The sequence below is a fragment of the Furipterus horrens genome, unplaced genomic scaffold (assembly GCF_987537825.1).
Source record: "Furipterus horrens unplaced genomic scaffold, mFurHor1.1.pri manual_scaffold_1, whole genome shotgun sequence".
In the NCBI taxonomy this organism is placed as follows: domain Eukaryota; kingdom Metazoa; phylum Chordata; class Mammalia; order Chiroptera; family Furipteridae; genus Furipterus; species Furipterus horrens.
The window spans coordinates 115,080,512-115,102,558 of NW_028327171.1; the positions used below are offsets into that span (position 1 = coordinate 115,080,512).

General features: G+C 39.7%; 1 non-coding gene across 1 annotated transcript; it reads left to right on the forward strand.

Moving 5' to 3' along the window:
* The first annotated feature begins 551 nt into the window (after positions 1-551).
* Positions 552-678, forward strand: LOC150021779 (small nucleolar RNA SNORA27). The gene has a single exon (XR_016513679.1). It is a non-coding gene; the product is annotated as a small nucleolar RNA SNORA27 (small nucleolar RNA).
* The last annotated feature ends 21,369 nt before the right edge of the window (positions 679-22,047 follow it).

Here is a 22,047-nt window from a genome sequence, read left to right on the forward strand (position 1 = left end):
ATTGAGTGATTGGCAGCTACTGGTAAAGCTGAACTGTACCTAGGAAGTAGGGAAATGGTGTTTCCGACTTTTCTAAGGTTGGCCTGGTTTGGTAGGGGGAGGCAGAACTATGTGTTTGTGGGTATTTTAAAGAACATAAGACTCAACAGCAGAAATCCACAGATAATCTAAATCTATTTAACTGTTAAATAAATAGTACTTTTTTTCTTTTCACTAAACTCTAGTACTGAGAGTTGTAATTCTGGCGGTGGGTAATCAGGCCCCTAAGTAAACGACCTGTGGGTTCTGTTTCAATCCGAGCAGCCTAGAGGTTCTGTTACATTATGACTACTTTAACCCAGCAAGGCTCTCATTTGAAATTAAAGGTGAAATAAAGAGCTTTCCAGACAAGAAAAAGCTAAAGGACTTAACTACCCTCAAGCCTGTATTACAAGAAATGTTAAAGAATCTTCTTTAAGAAGATGAAGAAGATAAAAAAAAGAGGAACATAACTATAAAGAATTAAATGGTAATGAATTCATACCTATCTATAATCACTTTAAAAACTAAATGACCCCCTTTTCACTTTACCAATTGGACTTGTGTCTTTTTTGGTCATTCAAGTGGGGCAAAGGAAATATCCTTTTAAAACTCAAGCAAACTGGATGTTTGTCTTGTATCCTGTCAGAGGAAACATTAAAAAAAAAAAACTAAATGGCTTAAATGCTCCATTCAGAGGACATAGGGTAGCTGAATGTATTAAGGAACAAGACCCATATATATGCTTTCTATAAGACACCCATCTCAGAACAAGATACGCGTAGACTAGAAGGGATGGGAAAGATATTTCAGGCAAATGAAAATGAAAAAAAAGGCTGGGGTACTATCCTTACCTCTGACAATATAGACATTAACACAAAGACTGTAGTTAAGACACAAAGAAGAGCACTACATCATGATAAAGGGAGCAATTCAACAAGAGGATATAACCGTCGTAAACACTTATGCACCCAATATAGGAGCACCTAAATATGCAAAACATGTCTTAATAGACACAAAGAAGTGATTGACAATAATAGAGTAGCAGATTTTAACACTCAATGACATCAATAGGTAGATCTTTCAAACAGAAAATCAACCAGAAAATAGTGTCCTACAATGACACACTAGACCAGATGGATTTAATTACTATCCTCAGAGCATTTTATTCCAAAGAGCAGAATATAAATTATTTTCAAGTGCACATGGAACAATTTCTAAAGTAGACCACATGTTAGGACACAAAACAAGTTTCAATAAATTTAAGAATATTAAAATCACGTCAACCATCTTCTCTAACAATAATAGTATGAAACTAGAAATCAAAAACAAGAAAAATTCCCTGGCTGCCATAGCTTAGTGGACGGAGCGCCGGCCTGCGGACCAAGTGTTGTTGGTTCGATTCCAGCTCAGGTTACATTCCTGAATTACATGCCAGGTCCCCAGTTGGGGGAGCATGAGAGGCAACCACATATTGATGTTTCTCTCCCTCTCTTTCTCCCTTCCCCTCTCTCTAAAAACAAATAAATAAAATCTTTTTAAAAAATTTAAAAAACAAGAAAAAATTGAAAAACATACAAAGACATGGAAGCTAAATAACATGTTACTAAACAATTAATGGGCTAAAAGGAGATAAAGGAAAAAATCAAAGGATACTTTGAAACAAAGCTAGGACAAATATTCCAAAAACGTACATGGAACTACAAATGACCCCAAATAGTCACAGCAATCTAGAGAAAGAAAAACAAAGTGCAGGAATCACGCTACCTAATATCAAACTATACCACAAAACAGCATGGTACTGGCATAAAAACAAACAAATAGATCAACAGAACAGAATAGAGAGCCCAAATAAACGCATGCCTTTATAGTCAAGTAATAGTTAATGAATGAGACAAAAACATGCAGTGGGGTAAAGACAGTCTATTCAATAAATGTTGTTGGGACAATTGGACAGATACATGGAAAAATAAAAATAGATCATCTTCTCACACCATATGCAAGAATAAACTTAAAATGGATTAAAGACTTAAATGGAAAACATACAACCATGAAAATCCTAGAAGAAAACATAAGCAGTAAAATCTTGGACATTTCTCATAGCAGAATTTTTAATAATATACCTCCTTGGGCAAGGGAAACAAAATAAAAAATAAACAAATACAACAGCAAACTAAAAAAATTTTTACCTAACAAAATGAGAAAATGGTGAAAATATTTGCCAGTGTTACATCTGATAAGAGATTAATATCCAAAAATGATAAAGAACTCAGACATCTCAACACCAAAAACAAATTATCCAGTTAAAATTGGGCGAAGTATCTGATTAGACACTTCCCCAAAGGGGACATATGCGGGGGTTCCTGGACCCACAGTCCCCCAATCACGGATGAAGAAATTGACCCAGAGATGATTGGCCTGGAGAGGAAGGGAGAGAATCCCTCAGAGGAGAATGCTCCTGATCCCTTTCTCAGTAGAACTTTTATTGAGTTAGTTACATATAGAAATGCTTGGCTTGTGGAAGCAGCCCTCCACCCAACCATAAAGAGGATTATCAATGAGGAACATAGATCCATACATTGTAACAATCGGTTAGACTTTTGGACATCAGAGCACATTGCAAAAGATTAGATTGTACTCCTTGAGTTAAGCATTCTGTTGATAGTTAAACACCTGCAGATACAGATCTAAAGCTGGATAAAGCAGGACAGGCCTCAAAAGATACATCACATTCCTATTCCTTCCCCCTAGCTCATGACCAGTGATGTGGTATTTGGAGTGTATACACCAGCTGCTTCCCGTTTTTGGTCAAGTCTTAGAATCCCATTTTCAGGCCTCACTTCTGCAGCAGTTACAATTTTCTATACCACACAAAACACTCTCCTACAGGCATACAAATGGCCAACAGACATAGGAAAAGATGCTCAACATCACTAATCATCAGAGAAATGCAGAATGGCTACCAACAATATATCAACAACCAAGTGTTGGCAAGGATATGGAAAAAAGGGAACTTTCATGCAATGGTGGGAAAACAGTATGGAGTTACCTCAAAAAATTAACATGGTGACTTCCAGCCAAGATAGAGGCCGAGATAGACATGCAGCGTCTTCCTCCACAACTAAGAAGGAATACAACTATCTAAAAGCTGGAGACAACCAGAAGTTCAAGAAAATCAAACTGCATGGAAGTCCAACAAACAAAGATATCAAGAAGAAATACTCATCCAGACAGGTGCGACAGTTCTGCCTGAGACAGAGAGGCAAAACAAACACAGGAGCCTTCCAAGATGAGGGGACTGAGAAGTGTGATCCAAAGAGAGAAAAGATCAATGTTCCAGTGGGAGAACTAAGTGATGAGGAGATAGCCAACCTAACAAATGCAGAGTTCAAAACACTGGTGATAAAAATGCTCAGGCTTGACAGATATGCTTAAGTATAGCAAATGCATAAAGGAAGAAGTGAAGGCTATGCTAAATGAAATGAAGAAAAATCCACACAAAACCAATGGTGAAAGGAAGAAAACCCAGGTTCAAATCAGTGATTTGGAACATAAGAAAGAAAAAAACAGTCAACCAGTACAGAATGAAGAAACAAGAATTTTTAAAAATGAGGAGAGGCTTAGGACCCTCTGGGACAACTTTAAACATGCCCATATCTGAATCATAGGGGTGCCAGAAGGAGAAGAGGAAGGTTAAGAAATTGAAAGCTTATGTGAAAAAGTAATGAAGAAAAACTTCCCAAATTTGGTGAAGAAAATAGACATACAAGTCCCGGAAGCACATAAAGTCCCAAACAAGCTAGACCCAAAGAGAACCACACTAAGGCATATCATAATTAAAATGCCAAAGGTGGAAGACAAGGAGAGAATCTTCAAAGCAGCAAGAGAAAAGCAGAGGGTTACCTACAAAGGGGTGCCTATAAGACTATCAGCTGATTTTTCAAAAGAAACTTTGCAAGCAAGAAAGGACTGGCAAGAAGTATTCAAGGTGATGAAAAGCAAGGACCAACAACCAAGGTTACTCTACCCAGCAAAGGTATCATTTAGAATGGAAGGACAGATAAAGTGCTTCACTGACAAGGTAAAGCTAAAGGAGTTCATCATCACCAAGCCATTATTATATGAAATGTTAAAGGACTTATTTAAGAAAAAGAAAATAAAAACTATCAACATTAAAATGACAGCAAACTGACAACTATCAACAACAGAATCTAAAAAACAAAAACAAAATCTAACTAAGCAAACCAGAATAGGAAGAGATTCATAGGTATGGGGATCATTTGGAGGGTTATCAGCTGGGAGGGTGAAGGGGGAGAAATGGGGAAATGGTGCCGGGATTAAGAAGCATAATTGGTTGGTACAAAATAGTCAGGGGGAAGTTAATAATATAGAAAAGGGTGAAGCCAAAGAACTTATATGCATGATTTATGGACATGAACTAAAGAGGGGTGAGATTGCTGGAGGGAAGGTGGGTACTGGGTGGAAGGGAGCAAAGGGGAAAAAAATTGGGACTACTGTAAGAACATAGTCAATAAAATATACTTAAACAATTTAACATGGGACTTCCAGCCAAGATGGAGGCGTAGACAGACATGCTGCATCTCCCTCCACAACTAAGAAGGAATACAACTACCTCAAAACTAGAAACATCCAGAAGTTCCAGAAAATCAAACTGCATGGAAGTCCAGCACACAAGGATATAAAGAAGAAATACTCATCCAGACAGGTAGGAGGGGCGGACCTGAGTGGAGAGGACACGGTGTGGTGGTGGCAGCAGCAGCAACAACAGCAGGCCAGTGGAAAGTGCAGTTACATATTTTAAAAAGTCAGGAGAGACACCTGCACCAGGGAAAATCAAGCTTCATTGCCTTTGACTGCGCAGACAGTGGGGGTTGAGATGGAGGGAGAAACTGCTGGTCTCTCAGCAGAGTCCGCTTGTTTAAAGGGCCCCCATGGACCTAGAACATCTGTAGACCCATCTACTCTGGGAATCACGGCCAGGGCACCAGCTAGAGGGGCCCCAGTTCAGTTCAGAAGTTGGAGAAGTGCCTGGAAAAGGGGCGAGTGCTGGGAAAGTGGCATTGTTCCTTCTCAGATCCCTCCCCCACATACAGCGCCACAACATAGGGAAACAGGTCACCCATTACTGACAAATTCCTAAGGCTCCTCCCCTTACAACATAGTAGGAGCAACAGCTCTCCCTGGGAAATGGAAGCAAACAAACACAGGAGACTTCTGGCCAAGATGGAGGCCTAGACTGACACGCTCCCTCTCCCTCCACAACTAAAAGGGAATACAACTATTGCAAAACCAGCAATAACCAGAAGTTCCAGAAAATAAATGGAAGTCCAATGTATGAAGTTATAAAGAAGTGGTGCTCATCCAGACGGGTAGGAGGGGCAATGCCAGGGAGGAGAGGTCAAATTGTGCTATCTGCAGTAGCAGCAGTGATGGCGGCAGGACAGCGCTAAGCACAGACACCCATATTTAAGGGGAGGCAAGAAGCGCCTGGGGAGCACCCCTGACTGCAGACCAGACCCGTCAGCTTGCGATTCCAAAGCCAGAGAAGGCAGACCCCATTGCCTTGGACTGTGAGGCTTGGTGGGGGTGGGGACGGAGGAGGAGGCTCCCAGTCTCTCAGTGGAGAATGAATGGCAGGAATTCATCTTGGACCCCCACCGCCGCAGAAAATGCCTGGTTGTGACAAGTGCACAGGGCTCCACCCCCTATAGTGTAGGAGGTGAGACAGCCCTGCCCAGGAAGCAAAGGTAAACACAAAACTGTTCAGGATGGCACAAAACATGATAGAGATCCCAGTGATGCAGCTGACCAGACAGCAAATTTCTAATCTAATGAAGCAGCAGATAGGAAATCTTTCTGAGGCACAGTTCAGAGCTTTGCTTATAAAAGTGCTTAGAGACCTAACAGCAGATCTTAAACAAGACAGGGCAATATGAAGTCTAGTCCTGCTGAAATTAAAAAAACACACATATGAAACTAGTGTTGAGGGCAAGAAAACCAGGGGTCAAATCAAGAAATCAGAACATAGGGAAGGAACAAACAGTTAACCAGTGCAGAAAGAGGAAACAAAAAGTGAGGAAAATGAGAGGCTCAGAAACTTAACAGACAGCAATAAGTGGGCCAACATCCGAATCATAGGGTTGCCAGAAGTGAAGAAGAAGAACTAGAAATTGAAAAATTATGAAAAAAAATAATAAAGCAGAACTTCCCTAACTTGGGAAAGGAAATAGACTTATAGGTCCAGGAAGGACAGAGAGTTCGAAAACAACTGGACCCAGGGAGAACCACACCAAGACACATTATAATAAAAATGTCAAAAATTAAGGATAAATAGAGAATCTTAAAAGCAGCAAAAGAGAAGAAGAGAATTACCTACAAAGGGGTCCCAATAAGACTGTCAGCTGATTTCTCAAAAGGAACTCTGCAGGCAAGAAGGGACTGGCAAGAAATATTCAAGGTAATGAAAAGCAAAAACCTACAACCACGATTACTCTATCCAGTGAAGCTGTCATTCAGAATAGAAGGGCAGAGAAAGTGCTTCCAGGACAAAGTAAAACTGAAGGAGTTCATAAGATCCAAACCACTGTTATATGAAATGTTAAAGGGACTTGTTTAGGAGAAAGAGGATCAAAACTATGAACATTAAAATGAAAACTGTATCACAATAACCAACGACAGAAGCTAGGGAACCAAAACAAAGGCGAACTAAGTAAGCAATGAGAGTGTGAAAAGAATTATAGGTATGGGGAACATTATGGGGGAAGGTCAGCAGGGAGGTGGAAGGGGAAAAGGAAGGGAGATGGTATAGGAATTAAGAAGCATAGTAGGAGGGAGTAGAATAGATAGGAAGATGTTGTGGAGAACTATATGCACAACCAATGGGCATGGACTAAGCGGGTGGGGGGGACAACTGGAGGGAGGGGAGTCACTGGGTAGAGGTGAACAAAGGGAAAAGAAATTGGGACAACTGCAACAGCATAATCAATAAAGCATATTAAAAAAAAATTTAACATGGAACTGCCTTATGACCCAGCAATTCCACTTCTGAAAATATATTCAGAAAACCTGGAAACACTAGTTCAAAAGAATATATGCACCCCTATGTTCATTGCAGAAATACTTACAATAGCCAGATTTGGAAGCAGTCCAAGGGCCCATCAACAGATGAGTGGATAAAACAGATATGGAAAATTTACACAATGGAGTACTACTCATCCTTAAAAAAGAAGGAAATCTTACCTTTTGTAACAGCATGGCTGAGCCTGGAGAGTATTATGCTAAGTAAAACAGCCAGTCAGAAAAAGACAAATACCATATAATTTCACTCATATGTAGAATCTAATGAAAAAAATAAACAGAATGGTATCAGACTTATAGATACAGAGAACATACAGCTGTCAGAAGGAAGTGGGGTTGGGGGGCTGGGTGAAAAAGGTGAAGAGATTAATACTTAGGTCTTTGATACATTTTGAATTAACTTTTATACATGCTGTTAGGTAAGGTCTAACTTCATTCTTTTGCATGAGGATGTCCATTTTCTAAGTGCCATTTGTTGAAAAAACTGTCCTTTCCTAGTTTATTTTTTACTTTTCAGATTAGGGGTTATGGCATCCCCTCACCTTATTGTTCTCAGAAAATATGCTGAGGGTGGATTAGAGAAGGTAAAATTCAGCTGCCGTTGAAAGACACCAATGTGCCACAAATCTGTATACAAGAAGATACAAGAGAAGATTTCTCCAATCTGCATGCTGCTCACAGTGTCTGGTGTTGGCCTAAGTCTAATTCTCTAAACACCACATAGAGTTGAATAATATCAGGTTTCTCGTACATGTCCAAATAGACTCATGTGTTGGAGAAGATTATTTGAATGCATAGAGATGAAACCCACAAGATTTTATGATCTCCACAACTTTAATTAGGCCAGAGAGCAGCCTCCTTGTTGACAGAAAGAAGACATATGCAATCCTGACCGGATGACTGGGTCAACCATAATTTTATCAGGAAAACAGAAACAACTCTAAAGAGTCTAGAAAAAAATTTTGAGATTTACACAAGTGTTTGGGAAAACTCTAAATTGGCCCCAGCAATCCCCTCTCCTCATGTTCACACTTTCATGTACGATTATGTAATCCCATTCCCATGAATGTGGACTGGCATAGCATATTGCTTCTAACCAATAGAATGCAACAAAAGCATGTCTTATTAAGTCCATCAAAGGAGATCACCTTGGGAATTAGGTTACAAGAGATTATGACATCATCTTGCTTGTGGACTCTTTCCACTCTCTTTTCTGTTGGCATGTGCTGATAAAACAAAGAGCAATATGGGAAATATTCACATGGCACAAAACTGAGAGTGGTCTCCAGCCAAAAGCCAGCTGGGGACGGAGGCCCTCACTCCAAGGAACTGAATTCTATTAACCACATGAGCTTGGAAATTGATCCTTCCCCAGCCAAGCCTTCAGATGAAGCTTCCACCCTAACAACTTGATTTCAGCCTGCGAAAGACTCTGAAGCAGAGGACCCAGCTAAACCACAGCCAGACTACTGACTCAAAGAAGCTATGAAATATTAAGTGTATTACTTTATATTACTTTAAGCTGTAAGTTTGTGGTAATGTGTTCTGCAGCAACAGGTAGCCGTCCGTCTCCAGAGACGATGGTGTAGTTTCTTAAGAGTCTATCTGCACTGCCGAGAATGGCTGTGCAGTCCGACTCGGGAGTGACATGGTATCTGTCTCCTCCCGTGTTGAATCGACATCTTGTGATGACACTGGAGTGTCCTCTCCAGTGAAGCTGAAGCTACAGAGCCTGGGCAGGGTGATATGGAGGGTCTGCTGTTGCCCATGCAGCAGACCCTCCCTCTCCTCGCAGCTGAAGGGTCCAAGGCAAAGACGGAGTCAATACAGCTTGGCTTCAGGTGCGCGGCAGGAGTTGCCGGTGTTGACTACAACGTCAAACCGCCTTAGGGACTCCGGCTCCGGATTTTCTGTCGGGGTTTACTCCCTTAGCCTTTCCCCTGAAGAGGTATGCCGCAAGTCAGCGAAGGTTTTTTGGAGTCAGAGTTTTCCTTCTCTGATGTGCCCTGACTGGAAGATCGAACCAGCGACACTTAGCTCGCAGGCCGACGCTCAATCCACTGAGCCAAACCAGCCAGGGACAGTAACAAATACAATTATTGGCAGGCTCAGGGAGTGGCAATTAGGCAAGTGATACTAGGTGAGCTGTCTACACACCAAAGTGGTAAACAATTTTCCATCTTCCCTATATCTGAAATCTCCACCATAGATTCTCTTCTGTATTCAAAATCTTATGCAAGGGAAAATACAAGTTTGGACTATCTTGGGTGCCATAAAAAAGGACATGTTTAAATAAATATGGGAAAATGTCAAAAGAACACAGAGCCAACCAGAAATTGTCAGCCAAAATTTGAGTAACTTGGGAAATTAAATAATAATCACAGTGGACAATAACTCATAGAATAAAATAAGTATAATGAGTTTATACTTAATTAGTTATTTATTATTTAATTAATGAAGAGAAAAGCCCTTCCTTATGGAAGAATAACATTTATAAATGTAGAAGGAATAAAAGAAATGTAAAGTAACTATCAGTAAAATACTATAGCAATAATTATTGAAGACAAATTTCACAAAAGATGCTAAAATCAGGGTATTAGTATAAACTTAGAGTATCTCTCTAAGACTTCTATCAATTACAAAAGGAAAATTAGTAATTTAAATTGGAAAAAACACTCCAGCAAATGCCACCTTAACCAAGTAATCAAGGTTTAGCTCCTGATATGATGCACTGAGAAGGACATGACACCCCATGCATAACTTCAATCTAATCAGATAAAATATCAGACAAACCCAAACCAAAAGATATTCTACAAAATATCTGAGTAATACTCATTGAAACTTACCCTGGCTGGTTTGGCTCAGTGGATTGAGCTTCGGCCTGCGAGCTAAGTGTCACTGGTTCGATCTTCCAGTCAGGGCACATCAGAGAAGGAAAACTCTGACTCCAAAAAACCTCCGCTGCCTTGCGGCATACCTCTTCAGGGGAAAGGCTAAGGGAGTAAACCCCAACAGAAAATCCGGAGCCGGAGTCCCTAAGGCGGTTTGACGTTGTAGTCAACACCGGCAACTCCTGCCGCGCACCTGAAGCCAAGCTGTATTGACTCCGTCTTTCCCTTGGACCCTTCAGCTGCGAAGAGAGGGGGGGTGTCTGCTGCATGGGCAACAGCAGACCCTCCATATCACCCTGCCCAGGCTCTGTAGCTTCAGCTTCACTGGAGAGGACACTCCAGCGTCATCGCAAGATGTCGATTCAACACGGGAGGAGACAGATACCGTGTCACTCCCGAGTCGGACTGCACAGCCATTCTCGGCGGTGCAGATAGACTCTTAAGAAGCTACACCATCGTCTCTCGAGACGGACGGCTGCCGATACGATACTCATTGAAACTGCTAGGGTTATGTAAGATAAGGAAATGAATTAGAGTAGAATAAGGAAACACAAGTTTGAGGAAATAAGAATATACAAAAACCAAATTCAATGTGCGATTCTGGATTTGTTCATGGAACATTAAAAGAACATTAGAGGAAAAAGTGAAATTTTAAGAAGATCTTTGGTTTAATTAATAGTATTGTACAATTGTTTATTTCCTGATTTTGTTAATTATACCATGATTATTTAAGTTGCTAATATTAGGAAAAATTGGGTGAAGAGTATATGAGAATCCTCTATAATATTTTCACAAATTACTGTTAGTTTAAACTTTTTCAAGATAAAAAGCTTAGCATGCATACACAATCTTCTACTTATGTTTTAAAAGCCAGCAAGCAATAATAATTCCATTATCTTGGTTCTGCCTAACATTCTGCTACTAGCCAAAATATCATCAGTGATGTTCTTGTCCTCTCCCTAAGAATTAGAGACCCTGAGTCCTACCAGTCACTGTTCTTTTCTCTAGGTGTTTTTCATTCCTTTTCTAGATAATTACAGTCCACTTTTTTATATACTGTAATCTAAAGTCTAAATTATAGGGTTAGTTTTAACAAATACAACTTAGGGTCAGTACTAGCATATCATGCAGAACCATTTATAAGCCAACATCGAAGAAAGAAATAGTATTTCTCCGTCAGTTGGTCATAGGAAACTCCCCATGAGGCCATAATGTGGGTTAAGACAGAGATGGGCAATGCAGGAGTAGTTATCATGGGAATCTAAGTCATTTGCTCACACAATTCACTGTGTCTTTGGGACACGTTCGTGTACAATCACATTTTACACTGTTTCCATTTAATGTTGGCTTACCAATATTATTTATAACATTAAGCCTTCATGGATCCAATACCACCCATATCATAATAAACAACTGAAGTCAGATAATAACTTAGTTTCTGTTTGGTCTCTCCTCGGGCTGAGGAGTAAATTGGGAGATAGTCCTAAAAAAGGGAATACCTGTTTTAATAAGATGGCACTACTTTGCTCCAAAATCATAGAAGTCTGAGCTATTGGGGCTTTCCATATGCTCCAAAATATTCATCAAAATATCAGAAATACTTTGGGAACCATTGAATCTGCTGGGCTCAAGTGGCAAAGCAGAGCCAATAAGTTGAATCAGCTGCAATGTCTTCTCTTGCTCTGGCATTCACTCAAAACTGACACATTATTGGTTATTCAGTAAGAGAGTGAGGCAATATACTCAAATATATATGTTGCCTCCAGAATACAAAGCGACTCAACAAAATGCTATGCCTCTTTTTTAGTGGTAGGAATGCAAGCTGCAGTAACTCATTATATTTGGGAGGTGATATTTACACCCCAGACTGAAATCCTCTGGAAACTGTATACAACAAAGTAACAAACTTCTGACTTTTTGTGGGGTTTACCTCCAATCCTCAGGCATGCATATGCATTACAAAGAAATCTAGGCTATTTGAAGTACCTTCATTATCAGATCCAAGCAGAATGATGACCTGATTGAAGATTAAGTTTCCTGCATACCAGGTTATAACATAGAGCCAAAGATTTAATGTCTTTGAGGAAAGATGATAAAGGTATACTACTGTTGTTGCCTGGTGAAAAAAAAAAATGACTTCTGGTAGTTTTTTATTGGTATTTAGAAGAAAGTGCCAGATTAATTGCTGCATAGAAGGTACTGGAGATGTCAATTTGCTCCAATAAAGAGATAGTACTACAAAACTGAATGTAACTGGAATTTAAATTTATAATAATCCATTGTTTTTCTTCAAATAAGTCTTTTAAACAAAATTATTAGGCAAGACTCATGGGGAATAAACTACCCCTGTATCTTTCTTTTATTTAATGCTGACATTGATCTCTGAGATTTCCCAAAGGATATTGTGTTTCTTTTGTGGAGTGTGACGGTAATTTCAAAGTTTCTACCTGGTACTTCCTACTGTAATATCAGTCTTCACTCCATGGATCAGAAAGCCAATGTGTTTTGTTTTGTTTTTTAAGTATGTTTTATTGATTATGCTGTGACAGTTGTCCCAATTTCTTTTCCCTTTGCTCCCCTCTGCCCAGTACCCGCCTTCTCTCCAGCAATCCGAACCCCATTAGTTCATGTCCTTGGGTCATGCATGTAAGTTCTTTGGCTTCAACCTTTCCTATACAATTCTTAACATCTCCCTGTCTGTTTTGTACCAACCAAATATGCTTCATAATCCCTGCACCATTTCCCCATTTCTTCCCCTTCACCCTCCCAGCTGATAACCCTCCAAATGATCCTCATACCTATGATTTGTTCCTACTCTGGTTGTTTGCTTGGTTTGTTTTTGTTTTATTTTTTAGATTCTGTTGTTGATAGTTGTCAGTTTGTTGTCAGTTAAATGTTAATAGTTTTGATCTTTTTCTTTTTCTTAAATAAGTTTCATTAACATTTCATATAATAATGGCTTGGTGATGATGAACTCCTTTAGTTTTACCTTGTCTGGGAACCAACGTTATCTGCCCTTCCATTCTAAATGATAGCTTTGCTGGGCAGAGTAATTTTGGTTGTAGGTCCTTGCTTTTCATCACTTTGAATACTTCTTGCCAGTCCCTTCTTGCCTGCAAAGTTTCTTTTGAGAAATCAGCTGATAATTTTATAGAAACCTCTTTGGAGGTAACTGTCTCCTTTTCTCTTGCTGCTTTTAAAATGATCTCTTTATCTTTCACCATTGTCATTTTAATGATGATGTGTCTTTGTGTGGTCCTCTTTGGGTCTAGCTTGTTTGAGGCTCTATGTGTTTCCTGGATTTGTATGTCTATTTCCTTCACTGAATTAGGGTAGTTTTCCTTCATTATTTTTTCACATAAGTTTCCAATTTCTTGCTCTTCCTCTTCTCCTTCTGGCACCCCTATGATTCAGATGTGGGCATGTTTAAAGTTGTCCCAGAGGGTCCTAAGCCTCTCCTCATTTTTAAAAATTCTTGTTTCTTCATTCTGTACTGGTTGAGTGTTTATTTCTTCCTTTTGTTCCAAATTGTTCATTTGAACCCTGGTTTCCTTCCCTTCACCATTGGTTTCATGTGGATTTTCCTTCATTTCACCTAGTGTAGCCTTCACTTCTTCCCTTATGTGTTTGCCATACTCAATCATGTCTGTTAAGTGTGAGCATCATTATCACCAGTGTTTTAAAGTCTGTATCTTTTGGCTATCTCCTTGTCACTTAATTCTCTCACTGGAACCTTGATCTGCTCTCTCTTTTGGGCCATACTTCTCTGTCTTCTCAACTTGACAGTCTTCTGTGTTTGTGTCTTAGGTAGAGCTGTTGCACCTGTTAACATTGTAAGGGGTGAATCCTTAGGTGTTCATCAGTGCAGGGTGACCCATTTCACCACCTTGTGGTGCTGTATATGGGGAAGCGGTCTGAGAGGATACAATGCTACTTGATCAGCACTTGTTCCTTTTCCAGGCACTTCTCCTGCTTCCTGTATGGGACCAGCACATCTCTAGCTGCCCTAGTTGTGGTTCCCAGAGAAGGTGTGTTTGTGGACATTCTAGAACAATGGGGATCCTCTAAACAAATGGCTCTGATGAGGTACTGGGAGGTTCTCCCACCGCCCCAACCCCCACTGGTTTTTACAGTCAGAAGCAATGAGGTTTTATCTTCCTTGGTGCTGGAACCGTGAGCCATGCCTTCTTGTCTGGTACTGGGAGCACTCCCCAAGTATCCCTCCCTACTTTTACAATGTGTGACTGGGCTTTCAACTGATCGACCATAGCCATTGCTGCTGCTGCTGCTGCTGCTGCCGCTGCCACAGCCCCCACTACACCGTGTCCTCTCTACCCCAGTTCCGCCCCTCCTACTTGTCTGGATGAGTATTACTTCTTTATATCTTTGTTTGCTGGACTTTCATGCAGTTTGGTTTTCTGGTAGTTCTGGTTGTTTTTAGCTTTGAGGTAGTTGTATTCCTTCTTAGTTGTGGAGGGAGGTGAAGTGTGTCTACCTATGCCTCCATCTTGGCCAGAAGTCCTAATGTGGGTTTTTAAAACTTAGTTATTGTGTATAAAAAAAATACAAAGTGGATTCACAGACCACTAGACCTACTGTGATACAAACTTGGAGAAAAACTTCATTTATCATATTACTCCATCAGTCATCATATGACTACTAAAATACAAAGTAAGAATTTTGGAGATCAATATTTAAAACTGATGATCAGGACAGCATTTCTTCTGGAGCTTCCACATTGCAGGGTCATTCCTCGGAGGTAATTTCTCCTTTCAGTTCAGGAAGCTCTACACCTGAAAACTGACTCAGGTATGAGATTTGAGTATGAGACAATGACCCTATAATTTAATGAGTCAGATCAGTTCTATGGACTCCACAACTAGAAAATGTTTATTTCTTAATATCAAAGAAAAATTTAGTGGAGCTCTCATATATTTTATTTCAAGGACATCATGTTCAATAAGCCATCAGCAAGGATATATCAAGTGAAACAATTCTGATTACTCTTCCATCCATTGTTGCTGTTGACTAGAGTAACTATGATCTTGTTTCTAATGGTATTTGGCTTGCATTTGGCTTCTGCCACTCTGGAAACAGTAGCAGGGAAAACCACAGTTGTCATAGAAAGGTAGTTTGTTTGTGAGTACAGACTGTTGTGCTATCTTTCCACATGTGGTATGAAACTTCTGGACTTTCCTCACAGCTCTTCTTTTCTTTCTGTCTAGCCAGGGATCCAGGGTGACATGTAATGAAGCCCAACTGGCCACAAAGGCTGATCCAGGCTTGACTGCAGTTGTTCTCATGTGTGTTCTTACCACTATAATTGTAAAGCAGTACAATTTAGATGCACCTCTGCAAGATACACCAAACCATTTCACATGCCCACTTGGTTCCTCTAAGAGCCATTTCCATAGTCAGTGGTCTTAGAAAACTGAATGAGATTAAGAACTCACTGAAATGGAGAATCCTAGAACTGCCCCCACATCGCATTTAATCTCATTTCTACAGTAGTATTCACTGGGATACTTTATAATGATAAAAATAATTTCTGACATCTTGCGATGACGCTGGAGTGTCCTCTCCAGTGAAGCTGAAGCTACAGAGCCTGGGCAGGGTGATATGGAGGGTTTGCTGTTGCCCATGCAGCAGACCCCCCCCTCTCTTCGCAGCTGAAGGGTCCAAGGGAAAGACAGAGTCAATACAGCTTGGCTTCAGGTGCGCGGCAGGAGTTGCCGGTGTTGACTACAACGTCAAACCGCCTTAGGGACTCCGGCTCCGGATTTTCTGTCGGGGTTTACTCCCTTAGCCTTTCCCCTGAAGAGGTATGCCGCAAGGCAGCGGAGGTATAGATAGGTAAGCTTGGAGAAAATTACAAGGAGGCTGTGGTCTTTGGTAAATGCCTGACTTGGCACTACATAGTGACACAATTTATAGGGATTTAAAATTTTTTAGAAATTAGACCATCATAACTCTGTGGATATGTCCAATGTGTTTATGCCTTTCTTGAGAGGGGAGGAAGTTAATGCCTAAGATATCCAAAAATGACCAGAGCACATTGTTTTCTCCATCTGCATTAGCAGAGCAGGAGAGTAGACCAGTTGTGTGCGCCGAGAAAAGCAGAAGAGTTCATTTCTTATCTGTCAAGGCAGAGGTGTCAATAAGGGCAGATATGTATCATTCAGAAGACATGAGACTAAAATAGATTGTTCAGAAAGAAGTATAATTAGAGTGAAACTTTAGAATACCTGTGTGCTATTTTCCACTGGTCATGTTGTAATGAGAAAGACCCAGAAGTTTGTGCTTAGTGACAACAGTTTGACATAAGTCCCATTTGACCGAGGAATGTTCCATTAATGTCCTCCTATTTGCCTCTCTCCAATTCTTCTTCACTCTTTTGTGTGTGTGTGTGTGTGTGTTGATGAATAGAATGCATCATTGCACTAATTCCTTCACTCTTTAACTAACATCCAAGTACAACATGCGCGTTGAGCTAACAACTACCTTTTTTAGTGGCACCTGCTGCTATCCATAGGAGTGCTTATATGTCATTAGCATTTGATGGTTGTGACACCTCAGACCTGAGCACACGTGGCTTAGACCCACAGACTGTGCAGCTGAAGGCAATGGTAAACAAATTTTCTTATTCTACTATATTCTCTCTTTTCATTTTACCTTGAAAACCCTATGATGAGACAGTCCAAAATGAAATACAAGATAGTGCTGAAAGATGATACTCCCAGGTATGGAAGCACTCAGCTACTGGGAAGAGCAGAGAACAATTATAAACAGCACTCTTGCTAATGTTACAACTAGAGGAAAGCCAGAAGAATGTCCTGCAGCTGATGTGCACAAAGGCAAAAGAAGAGCATAGTGCTGCACAACGCATGCAGTCAAAACACGAAACATAAGAAGCTTGAACTATGGGAAACTGCAAAGCAAGAAATGGAATATCTAGAATCACAGCACTTGGTATTAATGAGTTAACATGGACTAGAATGAGACATATTGAGTCAGGCAACTACAGATGATCTACTCTGGAAATGAAAAACTCAGAAGAAAACAGGTAGCTTTAATTCTGAAGCAAGATGTAACACTGAAAGTTAGGGGTTACAGTGCAAGGTCAGACTAAATAATGTCAATCAGGCTTCTAATAAAACATATTTACCCAACCATCATTTAAGTCTGTGCTCCAACTACATAGGCTAAAAGAGGAAATTGAAAACTGTCATGAAAGTATCCAAGAAGAAGTTGATCACACACTCAAACAAGGCATGTTGAAAATTATAGGTGATTGAAACACAAAAGGAGGATATGAATCAGAATCAAATGTTGTTGGAAAATTTGGACTAGAAGAAATCAAGCAAGAGCCCCGGCCAATGTGGCTCAGTTAGTTGGGCGACATCCCACAAAGCAAAACATCGCCAGTTGGATGCTCAGTCAGAATACAAACCTGGGATGTGGGCCTGGTCCCTGGTATGGGCACGTGTAAGAGGAAACTGATCAATGTTTCTCTCTAGTGTTCATGTTTCTCTCCCTCTCTTTCTCCCTACCTTCCTCTGTCTCTAAATAAATAAATAAAATCTTTTTTTTTTCTTTTTAAGAAATGAAGCAAGAACTCAGCTCATGGATTTTTGCAAAGCCTGCAACTTGTCCATCACAAACACATGCTTCAAACAACGGAATAGATGAATGTATATATGGACTTCGCCAGTTGGCCAGTGTAGAAATTAAATAGATTATGTAATTTTGAAAGCAGGATAGGGAGAAGGTTTATTCTCTCTGACAAAACAAGACCAGCAGCTGATTGTGGTACTGACCATGAACTGTTAATATCAAACATTAAAGTAAAGCTGAAGAGCACTAGAAGATTCACAGTGTTGAAATATAATGTAAATAATATTCCTGTTGGATTTTAAAGTCCACATTAAAAATAAATTTGCACTGTTAAATTTAATACACTGAGAACCAGAAGAGCTGTGAAATGAAACTAGAAATATTATTAGGGAAAAATGAAAAAAGACACAGCCAGAAGTAAAAAGGAAAGAAAAATCAAGATGGATGACAGAAGAAACACTAAAAAAATTTTTTTAATATGCAAGAGGCAAGAGTTAAAGGTGAAAAAAAAACAGCGTTAGAGTCCCAAAGGCAAGTTTAAAAAAAAAAATTTATTTATTTATTTGTTTTTTATTTTTAGAGAGAGGGGAAAAGAGAAGGAGAGGGAGAGAAACATCAATGTGTGGTTGCCTCTCACTCATGCCCCCAACTGGAGCCCTGACGTGCAACTTAGTCATGTGCCCTGACTGGCTGAAGGCAAGTTTTTAATGACTATCACATTTAGAGAAAGCCAACTATTACAATAGTCAATGTAAAGAGATACAAGAAAATAACAAAAAGGAAAAACAAGAGATCTTTGCCAGTATATTCAAGGATTAAAGAGAAATTTGAACCTAGACTAGAAATGCTGAATGAGCAACAAGGAAGCACTTTATCTGACCAGGAGTAAATAAAAGGAACATGGGAACAATATACTGAAAACCTATACAGACAAGATTAAAAATGACAGACATCTTTGAAAAACATTTCTATGAGGAAGAATCTATAATTCGAAGGAATTAAGTGAAAGCTGCCCTGAAAGTATTATAAAGAAATAAATCACCAAGAGTAGATGGGGTATCAATAGAATTATTTCAAGCCATAGAGACTGTATCTGTCAAAATCCTAACAAGAACGTGTCAACAGATATGGAAAACAAAACAATGGCCTGCAGACTGGGAAGGTCCAATATACATCCCAACATTCAAGAGAAGAGATGCCAAGGAATGCAGCAACTAAGGATCATTGTGCTAATTTCCCACACAAGTAAGGTGATGAAACAAAGGTTTCCCACCTTACAAGGAGCAGGACATGCTGAATGTTCACGCTGAATTCAGGAAAGGGAGAGGCATTCAGTACCGAACTGTGAACATTCATTGGATACTGGAGTGTTCCTAAGAATTTCAAAACATAAATCTGTTTTATAGACTAGAGTAAATCCTTGAAGGTGTGAATCAGGAAAAGCTATGTGTTGCTCTGAAAGAAATGGATGTGCCTCAGCACTTGGTTGTTTTGATGTGTAATCTGTATTGGATACAGGAAGCCACTGTCATAACAGAATACAAAGACATTCAAGGTTTTCCCATAGACAAAGATGTTAGGCAAGGGTGCATTTTATGTCCCTATTTGTTTAATCTGTATGCCAAATATATTATATTTTTAAAAATTGGGCTAGACTTAGAGAAAGGAGGAGTGAAACTGGTGGAATACATTATCAGTAACTTAAGATATTCAGATCATACCATCTTACTGGCAGAAAGTAGCAATGATCTGAAACAACTTCTGATGAAAGTGAAATAAGAAAGGGCCAAAGGAGGACTGCATCTGAACATCAAAGAGACAAAAATCATGACTACAGAAAAAATGCATAACTTTAACAGCGACAATCAAAAGATTGAAATTGTCAAAGATTTTTCTTTTCTTTTTTGGGGGGGGTTTTTCAATTACAGTTGTTCCACTCTTTTCCCCATTGCTCCCCCCCACTCAGGCTACCCCTTCTCACACAATCAAATCCCTCCCCATTGTCCATGTCCATGAGTCATTCACAAACGTTCCTTGACTAAACCCTTCCCTCACCTATCCCCCTTCTTTCCCTCACCCTTGCCCCCTAAAAACTGTTATTCTGTTCATTGTTCTATTTAGCTCATTTGTTTAGGTTGTTTTTTAGTTTCCTGTATTAGGTGATGTCATATGGTATTTTTCTTTCTTTGCCTGGCTTACTTCACTGAGCATAATTCTCTCTAGTTCCATCCATGTTGTCGCAAATGGCAGGAGTTCCTTCTTTCTTTCTGCTGCATAGTATTCCATTGTGTAAAGGTACTACAGTTTTTTGATCCACTCATCTACAGATGGGCACCTAGGCTATTTCCAGCACTTAGCTATTGTAAACAGTGCTGCTATTAACATAGGGGTGCATAAATTTTTTGAATTAGGATTTTAGGATTTTTTTTTTTTTTGGTATAATCCTAGCAGCAAAATCGTTGATTCAAAAGGCAGTCCCATTTTTAGTTTTTTGAGGTAATTCCATACAGTTTTCCATAGTGGCTGCACCAGTCTGCATTCCCACCAACAGTGCAGTAGGGTTCTCATTTCTGATCCTCGCCAACACTTGTTGTTTGTTGATTTGTTGATGATGGCCATTCTGACAGGAGTAAAGTGGTATCTCATTGTGGTTTTTATTTACGTCTCTCTGATGGCTAGGTGATGTTGAGCATTTTTTCAAGTGTCTATGGACCTTCCATATGTCCTCTTTGGAGAAGTGTTTATTTTTGTTTTGTTTTTTTTAATTTTATATTTTGGTTATTCAATTACAGTTGTCCCATTTTTACCCCATTGCTCCCCCCTCCCAGCCCATCCCTTCTCCCACAACTATATCCCTCCCCGTTGTCCATGTCCATGAGTCATTCATCTACATTCCTTGACTAGACCCTTCCCTTACTTATCCCCCTTCTCTCCTCCCCCTCCTCCTCCCTCCCCCCTATTGACTGCTATTCTGCTCTTTGTTCTATTTAGTTCGTTTGTTTGTGTCGTTCTTTAGTTTCCTGTATTGGGTGATATCATATGGTATTTTGCTTTCTTTGCCTGGCTTATTTCACTAAGCATAATTCTCTCTAGTTCCATCCATGTTGTTGCCAATGGCAGGAGTTCTTTCTTTCTGCTACATAGTATTCCATTGTGTAGATGTACCACTGTTTTTTGATCCACTCATCTACAGATGGGCACTTAGGCTGTTTCCAGCACTTAGCTATTGTAAACAGGGCTGCTATGAACATAGGGGTGCATAAGTTTTTTTGAATTAGGGTTTTAGGATTTTTCAGGTATAATCCTAGCAGTGGAATCACTGGTTCAAATGGCAGTTCCATTTTTAGTTTTTTGAGGTAATTCCATACTGTTTTCCATAGTGGCTGCACCAGTCTGCATTCCCACCAACAGTGCAGTAGGGTTCCCATTTCTCCACATCCTTGCCAGCATTTGTTATTTGTTGATTTGTTGATGATGGCCATTCTGACAGGTGTAAAGTGGTATCTCATTGTGGTTTTCACTTGCATCTCTCTGATGGCCAATGATTTTGAGCATTTTTCCAAGTGTCTATGGATCTTCTGTATGTCCTCTTCGGAGAAGTGTTTGTTCAGGTCCTTTGCCCATTTTCTAATTGTGTTGTTTGTTTTCTTGATGTTGAGTCATATAAGCTCTTTATATATTTTGGAGATCATTCCCCTGTCTGTGGTGTCATTGGCAAATATGTTTTCCCATATGGTTGGTTTCCTTTTCTCATCTTGCTGATGTTTTCTTTTGCTGAGCAGAAACTCTTTAGTTTGATGTAGTCCCATTTGTTTATTTTTTCCTTTATTTCTCTTGCCTTAGGAGATGTATCCGTGAAGATATTGTTACGTGGGATATCTGAAATTTTCCTGCCTATGTTTTCCTCTAGGACTTCTATGGTGTCACGGCTTACATTTAAAACTTTAATCCATCTTGAGTTTATTCTTGTGTGTGGTGTAAGTTGGTGGTCTAGTTTCATTTTTTTGCACGTCCCTGTCCAGTTCTCCCAGCACCATTTGTTAAAGAGGCTCTTCTCACTCCATTTTATGTTCCTTCCTCCTTTATCAAAGATTAGTTGACCACAGAGACCTGGGTTTATTTTTGGGCACTCTATTCTGTTGCACTGATCTATATGTCTGTTCTTATGTCAGTACCAGACTGTTTTGATCATAGTGGCTTTGTAGTATTGTTTGATGTCTGGTATCATGATTCCTCCTGTTGTGTTCTTCTGTTTCAAGATTGCTTTTGCTATTCAGGGTCTTTTTTGGTTCCATATGAATTTTTGAAGTATTTGTTCTAGGTCTGTGAAATATGTCATTGGTATTTTAATAGGGATTGTATTGAGTCTGTAAATTGCTTTGGGTAGTATGGCCATTTTGATGATGTTGATTCTTCCCATCCAAGA